The following is a 20,800-nucleotide window of genomic DNA, read 5'->3' on the forward strand; positions in this document are numbered from 1 at the left end:
GCCAGAAAATGTGCAAAGATGTTTCCTCCGTGAAGGGGCACCTGGGGCAGTACCGGGTCTTGCACAGGTTGCGGGCATGCATGAATGACCTAAGAGGCAGTCCTCCCTGGATGGCCATCCATGAAATGTCCTTGTGCCCGTTGGTCAACCTGCCAGATGACACGTTAGTCCAAACAGTCTCCAACGTGTCGGCATGAAGCCCTGGAACAGACTCCAGTGAGTCCTTTGCTCTGATGTGCTTGTGGATCGTCTTAGGTTTCCACAAGTCGGGCTTAAGACCCTCCAGTTGATGCTCCCTCACAAACCGGACGACATCTCCGTAGAACCAGGGAGCGTGCCAGTTGTAAGGGAAGGAGCTGTCCCACTTGTCCCAGCCAAAACCTCGCCAGAGGGGAAGGAGGAAGTAGCGGGACATGGCCTTGCCCGCAGAGCCGTTTGCTGTCCTCAGAGTCCTACGAACACAGTCACATACAAAAGCGATCCGCAGCAGAGTGGGAATGTCGGGTATACCCTTCCCACCTTTGCGGGGCTCCTTGTACATAACAGTCCGCTTTACTCTGTCCATTTTCGAGCCCCAGATGAAGTGAAACACAGTCCTGGTAATGGCCCTCGAGACGGTGGCAAGAGGGGGCCATGCCTGTGCAGTGTATTGTAGCACAGGCAAGACTTCGTTACGCAGGACCATTGCTTTGCCCTCAATAGTGAGTTGTCTGAGGCTCCACAGTCCGATCCTTTGGTTGACTTTGGCCAAGCGTTCTTCCCACGACTTTAGGGCTGCACCTTCCTTACCGAACCAGACTCCCAGAATTTTGATGAAGTCCGGCTTGATAGTAAACGGGAAGGAGGCAGGAGAAGGCAGGTACCACTTTCCGAAGAGCATGGCTTCCGACTTCCCGCAGTTGACTTTTGCCCCTGACGCGCGTCCGAACTCCTCACAGGTCTGGACGAGTGCAGTCACCGAACTCTGGTCAGCGCAGAAGACGGTCACGTCGTCCATGTACAGCGAGCATTTGACCTCGAAGTGTCCTGGACCTGGTGCGGTGATCCCTCTGATCTCTCCATTCTGCCGGATAGCCTCTGCGAAGAGCTCTATAACACAAACAAAAAGGAGAGGTGAAAGAGGACAGCCTTGTCTAACCCCCGACGATACAGGAAAGGGGTCAGTCTTCCAGCCGTTCACCAGCACCGAGCTGTAAATGTCGCAATACATCAGGTTAACATACAAACAGAACAACCTGCCAAGCCGCAGCCTACGCAGAGCCTTACCCATGAATTCGTGAGAGACCCGGTCAAAAGCCTTCTCCTGATCCAGACTGACCAGGGCCGCGTGTGTACGGCGGCTTTGCATGTAATGCACCGTGTCCCTCACCAGGGCAAGACTGTCGGCCACCCTACGGCCAGGAATGCCGCAGGTTTGGTCCGATCCGATGATCTGTCCGATGACAACCTTCAGTCTGTTGGTCAATACTTTGGCGAGGATCTTGTAGTCCACGTTCAGGAGAGAGATGGGACGCCAGTTTTTCAGGTCACATCTCTCCCCCTTCCGCTTATACAAGATCGTGATCATGCCTTCTCTCAAGGACGGTGGCATTCTACCCTCCACCACCATCTCCTCATAGAGCTCCAGCAGGTCCGGACAGATCAAGTCCCCCAGCGCTACATAGAGCTCTGCTGGGAGACCATCACTGCCCGGGGTCCTGCCGGGTCTGAAGGATTTAGCGGCAGAGAGCAGTTCCTCCACCGTCAGGGGTACGTCCATAGCCTCCGTACCTGCAGGATCAAGATGATTAGTGATACCTGACAGGAATTTATCGGCGGCTTCGGGGTCAGTGGTTTTCCGGGAGTAGAGGCTTCGGTAGTAGTCTGTGACGACTCCCATCACCTCCTTCTTCCCAGAATGCATGTTTCCGGTCTCATCTCGGAGTTCCTTCAGGGGCGTGTGGCCGGCATGGAGTTTCCTGAAAAAGAACGAGTTACATTTCTCACCCTTCTCCAGGTTCTCCACCTTGGACCGAAAGATAATTCGCTTGGATTCCTCCTCAAAGTGCCTTTTCAGGCCCTTTTTGGCTTCCTCCAGCTCCTTCCTGACGTCCCAGCCGCATTGAAGGAGGTCTTGCAGGGATCGCAGCTGACGCTGCATCTCTCTGAAGTCTCTCTTCCTCTCACACGCCTGTTGACGACTTTTTGCCTGAAAGAAACAACGAAATTCAACTTTAACATATTCCCACCAGTCACAGGTTTTGTCAAAGAAAACTTTATCATTCCTCCAAACAATATAGGCGTCTCTAAGTTCCGCCAGTACCTCCTCTCTTTCCAGCAGGGCACAATTCAGCTTCCAGGAGCCAGGGCCGGGAGGAAAACCGTGGCCGATGGCACCCTGGAAGAGAATGGCCCTGTGGTCAGAGAAGAAGCAGGGGATCATGGAGTGCCCATGCTGCTTGACTGCCCGGGAGGTGAACACAAAGTCAATCCGAGAACGAAGTGAGCCATCGGGTCGGCTCCATGAATAGTTCACAGAGCCGATCCCCATGGAGCCCACAACGTCCTGCAAGGATGCTTCGGTTACCATCTCGATAAGCAGTTTGGAACTGACATCCAGCTTGATTGAAGTGCCGGAACTTCGTCCATCCTCTTCGATGGGGCAGTTGAAGTCCCCGGCCATCACCACTGCCCTAGTGGTGGCGAGCTGGGTCCGCAGGGTCTGGAATAGTTCCAGGCGCTCAGCCTTCATAGGGGGAGCGTACACGTTGATGAGCCTAATCGGCTCTCCCGCCCAGGAACCGTCTACGACCAACAAGCGGCCGCAGACGAGCTCCTGGACAGAGTCAACAGTAAATACGCTTCCCCTAATCAGGATGGCAACCCCTGCAGACTTACAGTCGCCCCCACCAGACCAGTAGGACGGGCCATGGGTCCACTGCCTGGCCAGGTGATGATATGACCTGGAAGAGGGGAGAGTACATTCCTGCAGCATAAATATATCACTCGACTGCTTGGAAAGAAAAGTTAGCACCATCTGACATCTAGTCCTATCTCTAACACTCCTCACATTGAGGCTAAAGATGTTAAGTTTAGCAGCCATGGGGGAGAATAAAGAAGGTTAGTGCAAACGATACACCTTAGTTACCAGTCCGGTCGGGCGGATCCTCCTCGCTTGGTGGGTCCGAAAGATCCAGCAGGCCCTCTGACAAAAATTGTTCCAGGATTGTAGCCACCTGGATGTCTGTTGTGAAGTCGATGACCTCAGGTTCAGACACGAGTTCCTCCACCATCTGCTCCATTTCCTCCTGCTGCGCAAGGGAATCTTCGCAGATTTCCACGACTTGTCGCTTTGAGGACTCAGCCGCTGGGCTGTCCCTCACCTTTCTCTTCCTCTGGATGGCACCTGAGGAGACAAGAGGGGGAAAATCCTCCAGGGAGAGGACTCCAGCAGCTGGAGAGGAAGATGTTAGTGCTGCTGGAGCTGGGGAGAAGGGAGGCTGGGTTGGGAGAGGTGCAGGTGACAGGACCACTGAGATGGGTGGGTAGGAGAAGGTGAGAGCCTCAGTGGGGGTGACAGGGGTTGGGGACGGGGGGGTGGGGAGGGCCGGGCGAGGGAGGGTGGGAAGGGTAGGGCGAGGGAGGGCCGGGAGAGGGGGGGGAGGGACTGTCGTCTTCTTACCATCCTTCTTTTTCCCGGTCTTCTGTGCCGCTGGAGCTCTGGCTGGGGCGGGGTTCCCTCTGGCTGGAGCTTTCGCTGCTACAGTTGCCCAGGATCGATCCCTCTTCGGGCAGTCCTTGTAAGAGTGGGCTGCTTGTCCGCAGAGGTTGCACATTGTCCGTTTCGGGCAGTCTTTGGTCTCGTGTCCTGTTACCCGGCAGTTCTTGCAGGCGTCCTCCTTGCAGTCCTTCATCGAATGACCCTTCTTGCTGCATCTCCTGCAGATCTGCGGCATGTCCGGGTAGTAGATGAGGCCGTAGGAGTTGCCCAGCGAGAATGACTGGGGCAGGTGCTGGAGGCCGTCTTCCGCGCTTGAATCCTTGTTGAGTCGGACGATTACCGACCACTTGCCAGTCCAGAAGCCGAGTCCGTTCAGGATGTGGGTGGGTTCCCTCACCACTGTGCAGAACCGCTTCAGGAGCGTGGTGATGTCTTTGCCGGGGGTGTGTGGGTTCCGCATTGAGACCGTCACCCGCCTTTCCTCTCTTTGGACAGGGCAGTTGCCCACAAAGCGAGAGAAAGGGGATTCAGGCCTCGCCGCTTTCACCATCTCCCAGTACCTTCTGCAGATGTTGATCGAAGCGAAGGTCACGAAGAACATCCCGGTCATGAAGGCCTGGATGCTGATGGTCTCCGGCTTAGCGAAGCCCTGGTCCAGGAGCATCTTCTGGCAGAACACTTCTTCCGTCATGTCCGGCACTCTCCCGTCCACCTCCTTCAGCTTCAGGGCCACCGTCTGCTTCATCCAGGGCTCCAGGGTTGGAGCAGCCTGGTTCGGCTTCCTGGTGGCCTGTCCGCTTGAGGAGGCTTCAGGAGGAGATGTCCTGGCCTGGGCCGGCTCACCTGGTCCATCAGCCTTCTCCTTCTGGGTGGCAGGGTTGCTGGTTGAGGCCATGGCTTCTTCCAGCTGTTCCTGTCGCTTGGGGAGGATCTTCGATAGCTCTTTCCCGAAGGGGGCGGAGCTATGCAAATCTTCTCCTTGCTGGCCGAGGTTCTTCCACGAAATTTCTTCCGCAGCGGTTCCTCGTCGAGCTTCTTCTTCTGCGGCCGAGCTTCTTCGAAGATCCCCTTCAGCAGCGGCTCTTCTCCGAAGTTCTCCTTCTTCTTCCCGGCAGCGATCTCCCGGAGCTTCTTCCTCGATGGCGGCTTCTCCCTTCTGGATCGTCGTCTTCGCTGGTTCTTCTCCGCAGTTCGTCGCCGGCTTCGTCTGGAACGCTCTTGGATCGCTAAGCTAGTGTTTATAGCCCCCAGTGGTTCTCCGAGCTATCTATCCTTACAAGGACTGATAAGAACAGATACTACACTTGATCTTAGCCAAAAGGCCGAGAAGCGATAACCCGAGCGGCCCTTGCCTTGCCCGAGCCTGTCCCATACTGCTGTTCACCCCTTGCAGCGATTGATTCAGCCTACTCCTAGGCAATTCCATGGGGCCCTGCAGGCTCACACACATTTACAGCTACTAAGCGGGAGGGAGGTGAATAAAGGCCGGAGAGGAAGCTACACAGGATTTGCTTCTTTTGCTTGCACCACAATGCAGTGCTGAAAGAGGAGGAATCTACATAAAAACGCCTTCCTGGCAACGCCCAAATGCCCTCCTGCCATGCAGATAAACACTGGCAGCGGCAGCAAGTGCATGCCCACAGCCACCCCTTGTTCCTTCACACCTTGTATCAGCTGTAATCCAGTCCAGTCCAGTCCAGTGCTGCCTGCTGAGCAGCACTGACCAACACTGCCTGGGCCCAGGCTTTTATCTATCTCTGAGGCAGGCCCCATTATGATGTCAGAAAGCTGGCTCTGGAATCCTGAGGGCTCCACTATGACACGTGCAAAGTTCCGTCTGAACTTTATATAAGACGGTGCGGCTCAGTCAGTCACTCAGTGTTGCCTGAGAGGGCAACACTGCAACAGCCGGCCGCCAGGCTGTCTTTTTTTTGCACATTTATTTGCCTCCAGGAGGCCACAAGAGGGAGACAAGGGACTGCAAAATGGAAAATAGGCATCCACCAACTTTACAGACAACTTCTCTTTGCTCCTACAACCTCCATCCTTGCACAGTTTGTTATTCTTCCAGGTAACATAGTAACAAATCCAAATTGCTGCTCTCTTTGTAGGCAAGCAAGGGTTTGTTGCAACTGCAATTCTTACTTCTTCTTGGAAATGTAGGGACGACAGTACATTCCATCACATCCATCTAGTGTACACAGGTAGGTCCATTGTGGCGGGCGGGCTGCTTTAATGGCTGTTTGCTGTTCCCCCTACTCCACTCCACTATTTGACTGTGGTGCTGCATCAATCAATCAGTGGCTGGCTCAGGTGCAGCTCTTTAACCTACCTAAAAGGGAGGGCGGAGAGAAGACAAGGAAGGTGAATGAGCTGTTCCAATGTGAAATGCCGGAAACACAGAAACACAGAAGACACACACACACACACACACACACACACACACACACACACACACACACACACACACACACACACACACACACACACACAAGAGGTGGCAATGTATTAATTAATTGCATTTAATAAATGAGCTCATTATCACACATGACTGTACAAATGCATTGTCCAACAGGTGTTGAAATAATGGGATTAAAAGGGGAGATCCCATCAGAAAGACAAAAACAATAGCAAACACAAATAGCACTTTTGGAATCTGATTTTAGTCAACACATAAGGGAAGGGTGCACCGGTCCTGGAAATACTGCAATACCAGGTCAATGCGTGGAGTGGACAGAGCAAGCTCTATTTCCATCTCCCTGTTCTAAAAATCCATTTAATATATGGTCCCCAGATAGGGGACGTATCAGATATTAAACTGATAAGAACAGATACTACACTTGATCTTAGCCAAAAGGCCGAGAAGCGATAACCCGAGCGGCCCTTGCCTTGCCCGAGCCTGTCCCATACTGCTGTTCACCCCTTGCAGCGATTGATTCAGCCTACTCCTAGGCAATTCCATGGGGCCCTGCAGGCTCACACACATTTACAGCTACTAAGCGGGAGGGAGGTGAATAAAGGCCGGAGAGGAAGCTACACAGGATTTGCTTCTTTTGCTTGCACCACAATGCAGTGCTGAAAGAGGAGGAATCTACATAAAAACGCCTTCCTGGCAACGCCCAAATGCCCTCCTGCCATGCAGATAAACACTGGCAGCGGCAGCAAGTGCATGCCCACAGCCACCCCTTGTTCCTTCACACCTTGTATCAGCTGTAATCCAGTCCAGTCCAGTCCAGTGCTGCCTGCTGAGCAGCACTGACCAACACTGCCTGGGCCCAGGCTTTTATCTATCTCTGAGGCAGGCCCCATTATGATGTCAGAAAGCTGGCTCTGGAATCCTGAGGGCTCCACTATGACACGTGCAAAGTTCCGTCTGAACTTTATATAAGACGGTGCGGCTCAGTCAGTCACTCAGTGTTGCCTGAGAGGGCAACACTGCAACAGCCGGCCGCCAGGCTGTCTTTTTTTTGCACATTTATTTGCCTCCAGGAGGCCACAAGAGGGAGACAAGGGACTGCAAAATGGAAAATAGGCATCCACCAACTTTACAGACAACTTCTCTTTGCTCCTACAACCTCCATCCTTGCACAGTTTGTTATTCTTCCAGGTAACATAGTAACAAATCCAAATTGCTGCTCTCTTTGTAGGCAAGCAAGGGTTTGTTGCAACTGCAATTCTTACTTCTTCTTGGAAATGTAGGGACGACAGTACATTCCATCACATCCATCTAGTGTACACAGGTAGGTCCATTGTGGCGGGCGGGCTGCTTTAATGGCTGTTTGCTGTTCCCCCTACTCCACTCCACTATTTGACTGTGGTGCTGCATCAATCAATCAGTGGCTGGCTCAGGTGCAGCTCTTTAACCTACCTAAAAGGGAGGGCGGAGAGAAGACAAGGAAGGTGAATGAGCTGTTCCAATGTGAAATGCCGGAAACACAGAAACACAGAAGACACACACACACACACACACACACACACACACACACACACACACACACACACACACACACACACACACACACACAACAAGAGGTGGCAATGTATTAATTAATTGCATTTAATAAATGAGCTCATTATCACACATGACTGTACAAATGCATTGTCCAACAGGTGTTGAAATAATGGGATTAAAAGGGGAGATCCCATCAGAAAGACAAAAACAATAGCAAACACAAATAGCACTTTTGGAATCTGATTTTAGTCAACACATAAGGGAAGGGTGCACCGGTCCTGGAAATACTGCAATACCAGGTCAATGCGTGGAGTGGACAGAGCAAGCTCTATTTCCATCTCCCTGTTCTAAAAATCCATTTAATATATGGTCCCCAGATAGGGGACGTATCAGATATTAAACTGATAAGAACAGATACTACACTTGATCTTAGCCAAAAGGCCGAGAAGCGATAACCCGAGCGGCCCTTGCCTTGCCCGAGCCTGTCCCATACTGCTGTTCACCCCTTGCAGCGATTGATTCAGCCTACTCCTAGGCAATTCCATGGGGCCCTGCAGGCTCACACACATTTACAGCTACTAAGCGGGAGGGAGGTGAATAAAGGCCGGAGAGGAAGCTACACAGGATTTGCTTCTTTTGCTTGCACCACAATGCAGTGCTGAAAGAGGAGGAATCTACATAAAAACGCCTTCCTGGCAACGCCCAAATGCCCTCCTGCCATGCAGATAAACACTGGCAGCGGCAGCAAGTGCATGCCCACAGCCACCCCTTGTTCCTTCACACCTTGTATCAGCTGTAATCCAGTCCAGTCCAGTCCAGTGCTGCCTGCTGAGCAGCACTGACCAACACTGCCTGGGCCCAGGCTTTTATCTATCTCTGAGGCAGGCCCCATTATGATGTCAGAAAGCTGGCTCTGGAATCCTGAGGGCTCCACTATGACACGTGCAAAGTTCCGTCTGAACTTTATATAAGACGGTGCGGCTCAGTCAGTCACTCAGTGTTGCCTGAGAGGGCAACACTGCAACAGCCGGCCGCCAGGCTGTCTTTTTTTTGCACATTTATTTGCCTCCAGGAGGCCACAAGAGGGAGACAAGGGACTGCAAAATGGAAAATAGGCATCCACCAACTTTACAGACAACTTCTCTTTGCTCCTACAACCTCCATCCTTGCACAGTTTGTTATTCTTCCAGGTAACATAGTAACAAATCCAAATTGCTGCTCTCTTTGTAGGCAAGCAAGGGTTTGTTGCAACTGCAATTCTTACTTCTTCTTGGAAATGTAGGGACGACAGTACATTCCATCACATCCATCTAGTGTACACAGGTAGGTCCATTGTGGCGGGCGGGCTGCTTTAATGGCTGTTTGCTGTTCCCCCTACTCCACTCCACTATTTGACTGTGGTGCTGCATCAATCAATCAGTGGCTGGCTCAGGTGCAGCTCTTTAACCTACCTAAAAGGGAGGGCGGAGAGAAGACAAGGAAGGTGAATGAGCTGTTCCAATGTGAAATGCCGGAAACACAGAAACACAGAAGACACACACACACACACACACACACACACACACACACAACAAGAGGTGGCAATGTATTAATTAATTGCATTTAATAAATGAGCTCATTATCACACATGACTGTACAAATGCATTGTCCAACAGGTGTTGAAATAATGGGATTAAAAGGGGAGATCCCATCAGAAAGACAAAAACAATAGCAAACACAAATAGCACTTTTGGAATCTGATTTTAGTCAACACATAAGGGAAGGGTGCACCGGTCCTGGAAATACTGCAATACCAGGTCAATGCGTGGAGTGGACAGAGCAAGCTCTATTTCCATCTCCCTGTTCTAAAAATCCATTTAATATATGGTCCCCAGATAGGGGACGTATCAGATATTAAACTGATAAGAACAGATACTACACTTGATCTTAGCCAAAAGGCCGAGAAGCGATAACCCGAGCGGCCCTTGCCTTGCCCGAGCCTGTCCCATACTGCTGTTCACCCCTTGCAGCGATTGATTCAGCCTACTCCTAGGCAATTCCATGGGGCCCTGCAGGCTCACACACATTTACAGCTACTAAGCGGGAGGGAGGTGAATAAAGGCCGGAGAGGAAGCTACACAGGATTTGCTTCTTTTGCTTGCACCACAATGCAGTGCTGAAAGAGGAGGAATCTACATAAAAACGCCTTCCTGGCAACGCCCAAATGCCCTCCTGCCATGCAGATAAACACTGGCAGCGGCAGCAAGTGCATGCCCACAGCCACCCCTTGTTCCTTCACACCTTGTATCAGCTGTAATCCAGTCCAGTCCAGTCCAGTGCTGCCTGCTGAGCAGCACTGACCAACACTGCCTGGGCCCAGGCTTTTATCTATCTCTGAGGCAGGCCCCATTATGATGTCAGAAAGCTGGCTCTGGAATCCTGAGGGCTCCACTATGACACGTGCAAAGTTCCGTCTGAACTTTATATAAGACGGTGCGGCTCAGTCAGTCACTCAGTGTTGCCTGAGAGGGCAACACTGCAACAGCCGGCCGCCAGGCTGTCTTTTTTTTGCACATTTATTTGCCTCCAGGAGGCCACAAGAGGGAGACAAGGGACTGCAAAATGGAAAATAGGCATCCACCAACTTTACAGACAACTTCTCTTTGCTCCTACAACCTCCATCCTTGCACAGTTTGTTATTCTTCCAGGTAACATAGTAACAAATCCAAATTGCTGCTCTCTTTGTAGGCAAGCAAGGGTTTGTTGCAACTGCAATTCTTACTTCTTCTTGGAAATGTAGGGACGACAGTACATTCCATCACATCCATCTAGTGTACACAGGTAGGTCCATTGTGGCGGGCGGGCTGCTTTAATGGCTGTTTGCTGTTCCCCCTACTCCACTCCACTATTTGACTGTGGTGCTGCATCAATCAATCAGTGGCTGGCTCAGGTGCAGCTCTTTAACCTACCTAAAAGGGAGGGCGGAGAGAAGACAAGGAAGGTGAATGAGCTGTTCCAATGTGAAATGCCGGAAACACAGAAACACAGAAGACACACACACACACACACACACACACACACACACACACACACACACACACACACACACACACACACACACACACAACAAGAGGTGGCAATGTATTAATTAATTGCATTTAATAAATGAGCTCATTATCACACATGACTGTACAAATGCATTGTCCAACAGGTGTTGAAATAATGGGATTAAAAGGGGAGATCCCATCAGAAAGACAAAAACAATAGCAAACACAAATAGCACTTTTGGAATCTGATTTTAGTCAACACATAAGGGAAGGGTGCACCGGTCCTGGAAATACTGCAATACCAGGTCAATGCGTGGAGTGGACAGAGCAAGCTCTATTTCCATCTCCCTGTTCTAAAAATCCATTTAATATATGGTCCCCAGATAGGGGACGTATCAGATATTAAACTGATAAGAACAGATACTACACTTGATCTTAGCCAAAAGGCCGAGAAGCGATAACCCGAGCGGCCCTTGCCTTGCCCGAGCCTGTCCCATACTGCTGTTCACCCCTTGCAGCGATTGATTCAGCCTACTCCTAGGCAATTCCATGGGGCCCTGCAGGCTCACACACATTTACAGCTACTAAGCGGGAGGGAGGTGAATAAAGGCCGGAGAGGAAGCTACACAGGATTTGCTTCTTTTGCTTGCACCACAATGCAGTGCTGAAAGAGGAGGAATCTACATAAAAACGCCTTCCTGGCAACGCCCAAATGCCCTCCTGCCATGCAGATAAACACTGGCAGCGGCAGCAAGTGCATGCCCACAGCCACCCCTTGTTCCTTCACACCTTGTATCAGCTGTAATCCAGTCCAGTCCAGTCCAGTGCTGCCTGCTGAGCAGCACTGACCAACACTGCCTGGGCCCAGGCTTTTATCTATCTCTGAGGCAGGCCCCATTATGATGTCAGAAAGCTGGCTCTGGAATCCTGAGGGCTCCACTATGACACGTGCAAAGTTCCGTCTGAACTTTATATAAGACGGTGCGGCTCAGTCAGTCACTCAGTGTTGCCTGAGAGGGCAACACTGCAACAGCCGGCCGCCAGGCTGTCTTTTTTTTGCACATTTATTTGCCTCCAGGAGGCCACAAGAGGGAGACAAGGGACTGCAAAATGGAAAATAGGCATCCACCAACTTTACAGACAACTTCTCTTTGCTCCTACAACCTCCATCCTTGCACAGTTTGTTATTCTTCCAGGTAACATAGTAACAAATCCAAATTGCTGCTCTCTTTGTAGGCAAGCAAGGGTTTGTTGCAACTGCAATTCTTACTTCTTCTTGGAAATGTAGGGACGACAGTACATTCCATCACATCCATCTAGTGTACACAGGTAGGTCCATTGTGGCGGGCGGGCTGCTTTAATGGCTGTTTGCTGTTCCCCCTACTCCACTCCACTATTTGACTGTGGTGCTGCATCAATCAATCAGTGGCTGGCTCAGGTGCAGCTCTTTAACCTACCTAAAAGGGAGGGCGGAGAGAAGACAAGGAAGGTGAATGAGCTGTTCCAATGTGAAATGCCGGAAACACAGAAACACAGAAGACACACACACACACACACACACACACACACACACACAACAAGAGGTGGCAATGTATTAATTAATTGCATTTAATAAATGAGCTCATTATCACACATGACTGTACAAATGCATTGTCCAACAGGTGTTGAAATAATGGGATTAAAAGGGGAGATCCCATCAGAAAGACAAAAACAATAGCAAACACAAATAGCACTTTTGGAATCTGATTTTAGTCAACACATAAGGGAAGGGTGCACCGGTCCTGGAAATACTGCAATACCAGGTCAATGCGTGGAGTGGACAGAGCAAGCTCTATTTCCATCTCCCTGTTCTAAAAATCCATTTAATATATGGTCCCCAGATAGGGGACGTATCAGATATTAAACTGATAAGAACAGATACTACACTTGATCTTAGCCAAAAGGCCGAGAAGCGATAACCCGAGCGGCCCTTGCCTTGCCCGAGCCTGTCCCATACTGCTGTTCACCCCTTGCAGCGATTGATTCAGCCTACTCCTAGGCAATTCCATGGGGCCCTGCAGGCTCACACACATTTACAGCTACTAAGCGGGAGGGAGGTGAATAAAGGCCGGAGAGGAAGCTACACAGGATTTGCTTCTTTTGCTTGCACCACAATGCAGTGCTGAAAGAGGAGGAATCTACATAAAAACGCCTTCCTGGCAACGCCCAAATGCCCTCCTGCCATGCAGATAAACACTGGCAGCGGCAGCAAGTGCATGCCCACAGCCACCCCTTGTTCCTTCACACCTTGTATCAGCTGTAATCCAGTCCAGTCCAGTCCAGTGCTGCCTGCTGAGCAGCACTGACCAACACTGCCTGGGCCCAGGCTTTTATCTATCTCTGAGGCAGGCCCCATTATGATGTCAGAAAGCTGGCTCTGGAATCCTGAGGGCTCCACTATGACACGTGCAAAGTTCCGTCTGAACTTTATATAAGACGGTGCGGCTCAGTCAGTCACTCAGTGTTGCCTGAGAGGGCAACACTGCAACAGCCGGCCGCCAGGCTGTCTTTTTTTTGCACATTTATTTGCCTCCAGGAGGCCACAAGAGGGAGACAAGGGACTGCAAAATGGAAAATAGGCATCCACCAACTTTACAGACAACTTCTCTTTGCTCCTACAACCTCCATCCTTGCACAGTTTGTTATTCTTCCAGGTAACATAGTAACAAATCCAAATTGCTGCTCTCTTTGTAGGCAAGCAAGGGTTTGTTGCAACTGCAATTCTTACTTCTTCTTGGAAATGTAGGGACGACAGTACATTCCATCACATCCATCTAGTGTACACAGGTAGGTCCATTGTGGCGGGCGGGCTGCTTTAATGGCTGTTTGCTGTTCCCCCTACTCCACTCCACTATTTGACTGTGGTGCTGCATCAATCAATCAGTGGCTGGCTCAGGTGCAGCTCTTTAACCTACCTAAAAGGGAGGGCGGAGAGAAGACAAGGAAGGTGAATGAGCTGTTCCAATGTGAAATGCCGGAAACACAGAAACACAGAAGACACACACACACACACACACACACACACACACACACACACACACACACACACACACACACACACACACACACACAACAAGAGGTGGCAATGTATTAATTAATTGCATTTAATAAATGAGCTCATTATCACACATGACTGTACAAATGCATTGTCCAACAGGTGTTGAAATAATGGGATTAAAAGGGGAGATCCCATCAGAAAGACAAAAACAATAGCAAACACAAATAGCACTTTTGGAATCTGATTTTAGTCAACACATAAGGGAAGGGTGCACCGGTCCTGGAAATACTGCAATACCAGGTCAATGCGTGGAGTGGACAGAGCAAGCTCTATTTCCATCTCCCTGTTCTAAAAATCCATTTAATATATGGTCCCCAGATAGGGGACGTATCAGATATTAAACTGATAAGAACAGATACTACACTTGATCTTAGCCAAAAGGCCGAGAAGCGATAACCCGAGCGGCCCTTGCCTTGCCCGAGCCTGTCCCATACTGCTGTTCACCCCTTGCAGCGATTGATTCAGCCTACTCCTAGGCAATTCCATGGGGCCCTGCAGGCTCACACACATTTACAGCTACTAAGCGGGAGGGAGGTGAATAAAGGCCGGAGAGGAAGCTACACAGGATTTGCTTCTTTTGCTTGCACCACAATGCAGTGCTGAAAGAGGAGGAATCTACATAAAAACGCCTTCCTGGCAACGCCCAAATGCCCTCCTGCCATGCAGATAAACACTGGCAGCGGCAGCAAGTGCATGCCCACAGCCACCCCTTGTTCCTTCACACCTTGTATCAGCTGTAATCCAGTCCAGTCCAGTCCAGTGCTGCCTGCTGAGCAGCACTGACCAACACTGCCTGGGCCCAGGCTTTTATCTATCTCTGAGGCAGGCCCCATTATGATGTCAGAAAGCTGGCTCTGGAATCCTGAGGGCTCCACTATGACACGTGCAAAGTTCCGTCTGAACTTTATATAAGACGGTGCGGCTCAGTCAGTCACTCAGTGTTGCCTGAGAGGGCAACACTGCAACAGCCGGCCGCCAGGCTGTCTTTTTTTTGCACATTTATTTGCCTCCAGGAGGCCACAAGAGGGAGACAAGGGACTGCAAAATGGAAAATAGGCATCCACCAACTTTACAGACAACTTCTCTTTGCTCCTACAACCTCCATCCTTGCACAGTTTGTTATTCTTCCAGGTAACATAGTAACAAATCCAAATTGCTGCTCTCTTTGTAGGCAAGCAAGGGTTTGTTGCAACTGCAATTCTTACTTCTTCTTGGAAATGTAGGGACGACAGTACATTCCATCACATCCATCTAGTGTACACAGGTAGGTCCATTGTGGCGGGCGGGCTGCTTTAATGGCTGTTTGCTGTTCCCCCTACTCCACTCCACTATTTGACTGTGGTGCTGCATCAATCAATCAGTGGCTGGCTCAGGTGCAGCTCTTTAACCTACCTAAAAGGGAGGGCGGAGAGAAGACAAGGAAGGTGAATGAGCTGTTCCAATGTGAAATGCCGGAAACACAGAAACACAGAAGACACACACACACACACACACACACACACACACACACACACACACACACACACACACACACACACACACACACACAACAAGAGGTGGCAATGTATTAATTAATTGCATTTAATAAATGAGCTCATTATCACACATGACTGTACAAATGCATTGTCCAACAGGTGTTGAAATAATGGGATTAAAAGGGGAGATCCCATCAGAAAGACAAAAACAATAGCAAACACAAATAGCACTTTTGGAATCTGATTTTAGTCAACACATAAGGGAAGGGTGCACCGGTCCTGGAAATACTGCAATACCAGGTCAATGCGTGGAGTGGACAGAGCAAGCTCTATTTCCATCTCCCTGTTCTAAAAATCCATTTAATATATGGTCCCCAGATAGGGGACGTATCAGATATTAAACTGATAAGAACAGATACTACACTTGATCTTAGCCAAAAGGCCGAGAAGCGATAACCCGAGCGGCCCTTGCCTTGCCCGAGCCTGTCCCATACTGCTGTTCACCCCTTGCAGCGATTGATTCAGCCTACTCCTAGGCAATTCCATGGGGCCCTGCAGGCTCACACACATTTACAGCTACTAAGCGGGAGGGAGGTGAATAAAGGCCGGAGAGGAAGCTACACAGGATTTGCTTCTTTTGCTTGCACCACAATGCAGTGCTGAAAGAGGAGGAATCTACATAAAAACGCCTTCCTGGCAACGCCCAAATGCCCTCCTGCCATGCAGATAAACACTGGCAGCGGCAGCAAGTGCATGCCCACAGCCACCCCTTGTTCCTTCACACCTTGTATCAGCTGTAATCCAGTCCAGTCCAGTCCAGTGCTGCCTGCTGAGCAGCACTGACCAACACTGCCTGGGCCCAGGCTTTTATCTATCTCTGAGGCAGGCCCCATTATGATGTCAGAAAGCTGGCTCTGGAATCCTGAGGGCTCCACTATGACACGTGCAAAGTTCCGTCTGAACTTTATATAAGACGGTGCGGCTCAGTCAGTCACTCAGTGTTGCCTGAGAGGGCAACACTGCAACAGCCGGCCGCCAGGCTGTCTTTTTTTTGCACATTTATTTGCCTCCAGGAGGCCACAAGAGGGAGACAAGGGACTGCAAAATGGAAAATAGGCATCCACCAACTTTACAGACAACTTCTCTTTGCTCCTACAACCTCCATCCTTGCACAGTTTGTTATTCTTCCAGGTAACATAGTAACAAATCCAAATTGCTGCTCTCTTTGTAGGCAAGCAAGGGTTTGTTGCAACTGCAATTCTTACTTCTTCTTGGAAATGTAGGGACGACAGTACATTCCATCACATCCATCTAGTGTACACAGGTAGGTCCATTGTGGCGGGCGGGCTGCTTTAATGGCTGTTTGCTGTTCCCCCTACTCCACTCCACTATTTGACTGTGGTGCTGCATCAATCAATCAGTGGCTGGCTCAGGTGCAGCTCTTTAACCTACCTAAAAGGGAGGGCGGAGAGAAGACAAGGAAGGTGAATGAGCTGTTCCAATGTGAAATGCCGGAAACACAGAAACACAGAAGACACACACACACACACACACACACACACACACACACACACACACACACACACACACACACACACACACACAACAAGAGGTGGCAATGTATTAATTAATTGCATTTAATAAATGAGCTCATTATCACACATGACTGTACAAATGCATTGTCCAACAGGTGTTGAAATAATGGGATTAAAAGGGGAGATCCCATCAGAAAGACAAAAACAATAGCAAACACAAATAGCACTTTTGGAATCTGATTTTAGTCAACACATAAGGGAAGGGTGCACCGGTCCTGGAAATACTGCAATACCAGGTCAATGCGTGGAGTGGACAGAGCAAGCTCTATTTCCATCTCCCTGTTCTAAAAATCCATTTAATATATGGTCCCCAGATAGGGGACGTATCAGATATTAAACTGATAAGAACAGATACTACACTTGATCTTAGCCAAAAGGCCGAGAAGAGAAGCGATAACCCGAGCGGCCCTTGCCTTGCCCGAGCCTGTCCCATACTGCTGTTCACCCCTTGCAGCGATTGATTCAGCCTACTCCTAGGCAATTCCATGGGGCCCTGCAGGCTCACACACATTTACAGCTACTAAGCGGGAGGGAGGTGAATAAAGGCCGGAGAGGAAGCTACACAGGATTTGCTTCTTTTGCTTGCACCACAATGCAGTGCTGAAAGAGGAGGAATCTACATAAAAACGCCTTCCTGGCAACGCCCAAATGCCCTCCTGCCATGCAGATAAACACTGGCAGCGGCAGCAAGTGCATGCCCACAGCCACCCCTTGTTCCTTCACACCTTGTATCAGCTGTAATCCAGTCCAGTCCAGTCCAGTGCTGCCTGCTGAGCAGCACTGACCAACACTGCCTGGGCCCAGGCTTTTATCTATCTCTGAGGCAGGCCCCATTATGATGTCAGAAAGCTGGCTCTGGAATCCTGAGGGCTCCACTATGACACGTGCAAAGTTCCGTCTGAACTTTATATAAGACGGTGCGGCTCAGTCAGTCACTCAGTGTTGCCTGAGAGGGCAACACTGCAACAGCCGGCCGCCAGGCTGTCTTTTTTTTGCACATTTATTTGCCTCCAGGAGGCCACAAGAGGGAGACAAGGGACTGCAAAATGGAAAATAGGCATCCACCAACTTTACAGACAACTTCTCTTTGCTCCTACAACCTCCATCCTTGCACAGTTTGTTATTCTTCCAGGTAACATAGTAACAAATCCAAATTGCTGCTCTCTTTGTAGGCAAGCAAGGGTTTGTTGCAACTGCAATTCTTACTTCTTCTTGGAAATGTAGGGACGACAGTACATTCCATCACATCCATCTAGTGTACACAGGTAGGTCCATTGTGGCGGGCGGGCTGCTTTAATGGCTGTTTGCTGTTCCCCCTACTCCACTCCACTATTTGACTGTGGTGCTGCATCAATCAATCAGTGGCTGGCTCAGGTGCAGCTCTTTAACCTACCTAAAAGGGAGGGCGGAGAGAAGACAAGGAAGGTGAATGAGCTGTTCCAATGTGAAATGCCGGAAACACAGAAACACAGAAGACACACACACACACACACACACACACACACACACACACACACACACACACACACACACACACACACACACACACAACAAGAGGTGGCAATGTATTAATTAATTGCATTTAATAAATGAGCTCATTATCACACATGACTGTACAAATGCATTGTCCAACAGGTGTTGAAATAATGGGATTAAAAGGGGAGATCCCATCAGAAAGACAAAAACAATAGCAAACACAAATAGCACTTTTGGAATCTGATTTTAGTCAACACATAAGGGAAGGGTGCACCGGTCCTGGAAATACTGCAATACCAGGTCAATGCGTGGAGTGGACAGAGCAAGCTCTATTTCCATCTCCCTGTTCTAAAAATCCATTTAATATATGGTCCCCAGATAGGGGACGTATCAGATATTAAACTGATAAGAACAGATACTACACTTGATCTTAGCCAAAAGGCCGAGAAGCGATAACCCGAGCGGCCCTTGCCTTGCCCGAGCCTGTCCCATACTGCTGTTCACCCCTTGCAGCGATTGATTCAGCCTACTCCTAGGCAATTCCATGGGGCCCTGCAGGCTCACACACATTTACAGCTACTAAGCGGGAGGGAGGTGAATAAAGGCCGGAGAGGAAGCTACACAGGATTTGCTTCTTTTGCTTGCACCACAATGCAGTGCTGAAAGAGGAGGAATCTACATAAAAACGCCTTCCTGGCAACGCCCAAATGCCCTCCTGCCATGCAGATAAACACTGGCAGCGGCAGCAAGTGCATGCCCACAGCCACCCCTTGTTCCTTCACACCTTGTATCAGCTGTAATCCAGTCCAGTCCAGTCCAGTGCTGCCTGCTGAGCAGCACTGACCAACACTGCCTGGGCCCAGGCTTTTATCTATCTCTGAGGCAGGCCCCATTATGATGTCAGAAAGCTGGCTCTGGAATCCTGAGGGCTCCACTATGACACGTGCAAAGTTCCGTCTGAACTTTATATAAGACGGTGCGGCTCAGTCAGTCACTCAGTGTTGCCTGAGAGGGCAACACTGCAACAGCCGGCCGCCAGGCTGTCTTTTTTTTGCACATTTATTTGCCTCCAGGAGGCCACAAGAGGGAGACAAGGGACTGCAAAATGGAAAATAGGCATCCACCAACTTTACAGACAACTTCTCTTTGCTCCTACAACCTCCATCCTTGCACAGTTTGTTATTCTTCCAGGTAACATAGTAACAAATCCAAATTGCTGCTCTCTTTGTAGGCAAGCAAGGGTTTGTTGCAACTGCAATTCTTACTTCTTCTTGGAAATGTAGGGACGACAGTACATTCCATCACATCCATCTAGTGTACACAGGTAGGTCCATTGTGGCGGGCGGGCTGCTTTAATGGCTGTTTGCTGTTCCCCCTACTCCACTCCACTATTTGACTGTGGTGCTGCATCAATCAATCAGTGGCTGGCTCAGGTGCAGCTCTTTAACCTACCTAAAAGGGAGGGCGGAGAGAAGACAAGGAAGGTGAATGAGCTGTTCCAATGTGAAATGCCGGAAACACAGAAACACAGAAGACACACACACACACACACACACACACACACACACACACACACACACACACACACACACACACACACACACACACACACACACAACAAGAGGTGGCAATGTATTAATTAATTGCATTTAATAAATGAGCTCATTATCACACATGACTGTACAAATGCATTGTCCAACAGGTGTTGAAATAATGGGATTAAAAGGGGAGATCCCATCAGAAAGACAAAAACAATAGCAAACACAAATAGCACTTTTGGAATCTGATTTTAGTCAACACATAAGGGAAGGGTGCACCGGTCCTGGAAATACTGCAATACCAGGTCAATGCGTGGAGTGGACAGAGCAAGCTCTATTTCCATCTCCCTGTTCTAAAAATCCATTTAATATATGGTCCCCAGATAGGGGACGTATCAGATATTAAACTGATAAGAACAGATACTACACTTGATCTTAGCCAAAAGGCCGAGAAGCGATAACCCGAGCGGCCCTTGCCTTGCCCGAGCCTGTCCCATACTGCTGTTCACCCCTTGCAGCGATTGATTCAGCCTACTCCTAGGCAATTCCATGGGGCCCTGCAGGCTCACACACATTTACAGCTACTAAGCGGGAGGGAGGTGAATAAAGGCCGGAGAGGAAGCTACACAGGATTTGCTTCTTTTGCTTGCACCACAATGCAGTGCTGAAAGAGGAGGAATCTACATAAAAACGCCTTCCTGGCAACGCCCAAATGCCCTCCTGCCATGCAGATAAACACTGGCAGCGGCAGCAAGTGCATGCCCACAGCCACCCCTTGTTCCTTCACACCTTGTATCAGCTGTAATCCAGTCCAGTCCCTGCTGAGCAGCACTGACCAACACTGCCTGGGCCCAGGCTTTTATCTATCTCTGAGGCAGGCCCCATTATGATGTCAGAAAGCTGGCTCTGGAATCCTGAGGGCTCCACTATGACACGTGCAA

At 49.8% G+C, this 20,800-nt stretch overlaps 10 non-coding genes and 1 pseudogene across 10 annotated transcripts; all 11 read right to left on the minus strand.

Moving 5' to 3' along the window:
• Positions 1-4,932: 4,932 nt before the first annotated feature.
• On the minus strand, positions 4,933-5,034 carry LOC142696241 (U2 spliceosomal RNA; annotated as a pseudogene).
• Positions 5,035-6,379: 1,345 nt separating this feature from the next.
• LOC142696181 (U2 spliceosomal RNA) lies at positions 6,380-6,570 on the minus strand. Its single transcript, XR_012864168.1, has one exon. It is a non-coding gene; the product is annotated as a U2 spliceosomal RNA (small nuclear RNA).
• Positions 6,571-7,914: 1,344 nt separating this feature from the next.
• On the minus strand, positions 7,915-8,105 carry LOC142696182 (U2 spliceosomal RNA). Its single transcript, XR_012864169.1, has one exon. It is a non-coding gene; the product is annotated as a U2 spliceosomal RNA (small nuclear RNA).
• A 1,306-nt stretch (positions 8,106-9,411) lies between these two features.
• On the minus strand, positions 9,412-9,602 carry LOC142696184 (U2 spliceosomal RNA). The gene has a single exon (XR_012864171.1). It is a non-coding gene; the product is annotated as a U2 spliceosomal RNA (small nuclear RNA).
• Positions 9,603-10,946: 1,344 nt separating this feature from the next.
• On the minus strand, positions 10,947-11,137 carry LOC142696185 (U2 spliceosomal RNA). Its single transcript, XR_012864172.1, has one exon. It is a non-coding gene; the product is annotated as a U2 spliceosomal RNA (small nuclear RNA).
• A 1,306-nt stretch (positions 11,138-12,443) lies between these two features.
• On the minus strand, positions 12,444-12,634 carry LOC142696187 (U2 spliceosomal RNA). The gene has a single exon (XR_012864173.1). It is a non-coding gene; the product is annotated as a U2 spliceosomal RNA (small nuclear RNA).
• A 1,344-nt stretch (positions 12,635-13,978) lies between these two features.
• LOC142696188 (U2 spliceosomal RNA) lies at positions 13,979-14,169 on the minus strand. Its single transcript, XR_012864174.1, has one exon. It is a non-coding gene; the product is annotated as a U2 spliceosomal RNA (small nuclear RNA).
• Positions 14,170-15,513: 1,344 nt separating this feature from the next.
• On the minus strand, positions 15,514-15,704 carry LOC142696189 (U2 spliceosomal RNA). Its single transcript, XR_012864175.1, has one exon. It is a non-coding gene; the product is annotated as a U2 spliceosomal RNA (small nuclear RNA).
• A 1,340-nt stretch (positions 15,705-17,044) lies between these two features.
• On the minus strand, positions 17,045-17,235 carry LOC142696207 (U2 spliceosomal RNA). Its single transcript, XR_012864191.1, has one exon. It is a non-coding gene; the product is annotated as a U2 spliceosomal RNA (small nuclear RNA).
• A 1,349-nt stretch (positions 17,236-18,584) lies between these two features.
• LOC142696190 (U2 spliceosomal RNA) lies at positions 18,585-18,775 on the minus strand. Its single transcript, XR_012864176.1, has one exon. It is a non-coding gene; the product is annotated as a U2 spliceosomal RNA (small nuclear RNA).
• A 1,352-nt stretch (positions 18,776-20,127) lies between these two features.
• On the minus strand, positions 20,128-20,318 carry LOC142696191 (U2 spliceosomal RNA). The gene has a single exon (XR_012864177.1). It is a non-coding gene; the product is annotated as a U2 spliceosomal RNA (small nuclear RNA).
• Between the last annotated feature and the right edge of the window lie 482 nt (positions 20,319-20,800).

Source organism: Rhinoderma darwinii, assembly GCF_050947455.1.
Source record: "Rhinoderma darwinii isolate aRhiDar2 chromosome 5 unlocalized genomic scaffold, aRhiDar2.hap1 SUPER_5_unloc_5, whole genome shotgun sequence".
In the NCBI taxonomy this organism is placed as follows: Eukaryota; Metazoa; Chordata; class Amphibia; order Anura; family Rhinodermatidae; genus Rhinoderma; species Rhinoderma darwinii.